Here is a 2,147-nt window from a genome sequence, read left to right on the forward strand (position 1 = left end):
TCCTAATAACTTCTATTTGTGCTTTTTAAAATTTGAAACTGTAGCATTAGACCACTTCTTCTACATACTATTCTAGCAAACAAAACAAATCTAAAGTAATTATCTATTCTATGAATATACAAATGCTGAAAGTAACCTAAAATACATCTGGAGATAGTCGGCAGCAAAGGTGAAGACTAGACAATCATTGGAAAACTGATGAAGTTGTAGGAGAAAGAAACCTAGGAGATAACTGAAGTTTGAAGGATAAGAGGCAGCAAGCTTCCTGGTTGAGATATTAATCAGAGGTATGGTTTATTTGTAGGAAAGCACACTTTGAATTTAAGCTAGGAATAATCTAGATAATAATTACACCCCAAGAGTAGGAGATTAGGAGTAGAAACAATAAATCCCAATCCATTTAAACAAGAACTGCACAATAGCGTCTTTAATAACATAAGCCTGAAGTCAATTCACTTTCTTTTCTTTAATCAGAAAACTTTTATTCTAGAAAATTAAAGTTATCATGTGTGATATGCCTCTCGTTAGTAACTCTCATCCATAAGTACAAAGAAAACCTTTTGTAGCCTCTCTCTCTCTCTCTCTCTCTCTCTCTCTCTCTCTCTCTCTCTCTCACACACACACACACACACACACACACACACACACACAATCATTTTTTTCCTTGACTGAAAAATTTAGGTGCAACTTCTATTCATGGCCAACACTTCCACCTTTACTCTAAATCAGTCTCATAGGTTTAATCAGTCTCATAGGTTTTCAGGAACCTTCTCCATCAGTATTTCCTCATTACTTAGTGCCCTTCAAATTAGACTACTTAAACATTATTTCCTCAGACCAGTGACACCTTTTGTCTCGCTTATTTCTTTTGCTGTTATACTTCCTGAAAGATAAACTAACATTTTCTGCCTTTAATTTCTTAGCTATGTTGTCCTTTTTACTTTCTTAACTTTGAAATTTGACTTTTATCCTCAATGTTCTAGAGAAACTAAATTTACCAGGCTTGCAGTATCTACCCAATCACCTAGTAAAGGAAAATTAGAGTCACAGCATATGTGACAAGAAAAGCTTGAAGATGAAATGGGCAATAATGTCAAGTATTGACTCTAATTTTCCTCTCACATTTTATTTCCTCTGAGAGTTCATTATTGGTATATTTTATTAAGTCTCTCATTAGGCCCCATATTTTGTCCTGTGCTCTTCTCTATAGGCTTGTTTTAAAATGTTATCCTTGAGCTGGATGTGGTGGCACAGGTTTATCATCCCAGTATTTGGGAGGCTGAAACAGGAGGAGCACAGGTTTAAGAACAGCCTTAAAAGCTTAGGGAGACTCTTAGGTACCTGAAAATAACCTATTTCAAAACAAAAAAATAAAAAGGGCTGGGGGTATAGCTTGGAGGTAGTACCCTGGAGTTCAATCCCCAATACCACAAAAAGTTGTATTTTTTTAAATGAGTATTTTGCAGAAAGAAAACATGCATCCACAAACATTTACAAAACACAGCTGAGTAGGTTGATGGACATCAATACTGAGTGTACTCATGTACCTACCACTCAGGTAATGGAATATAACACAATTAACAATCAGAAGTCTATCATGCACCTGTCCAGGAAGTACCCACCCCTCTCTCCAAAAATAATCACTAATCTATTCTCTGATAATAATATTAGTTTTGCCTTTATAGAGATTGGGTAATTCACTGCGTACTCTTTTGCCTCTGGTTTCTTTTGCACAATGTCAGCTTTGTGAAATTTATCTATTCTGTGCAACAGCAGTTTGCTATTTCTAACAGAAACGGTTCTCCCATTTTACTGCTAATGAACTTAGGTGTTTTCAATTTGGGGCTGACATGAATGGTGCTATCATGAACATTTTTATACTTGTCTTTCAGTGTTCATAGGTATATTCCTAGGAGTAAAATTTCTAAATGATAGAAAAGGCATATGTTCATTCTATTTAAACACTACTAAAATGTATTTCTAATTGTTTACCTAAGTTTCTCTTCCCACAGCAGTGAAACTTGCAGTTATTCCATATATTTTTAGTACTTGGTAAGGTGTTTTTAAAAATTAGCCATTTTGGTGGATATGAGGTGATATGTTATTGAGCTTTTAAGTTGCATTTTCCTAATGATTCATGATGTCAA

This window comes from Muscardinus avellanarius (assembly GCF_963383645.1).
Source record: "Muscardinus avellanarius genome assembly, chromosome: 17".
In the NCBI taxonomy this organism is placed as follows: Eukaryota; Metazoa; Chordata; class Mammalia; order Rodentia; family Gliridae; genus Muscardinus; species Muscardinus avellanarius.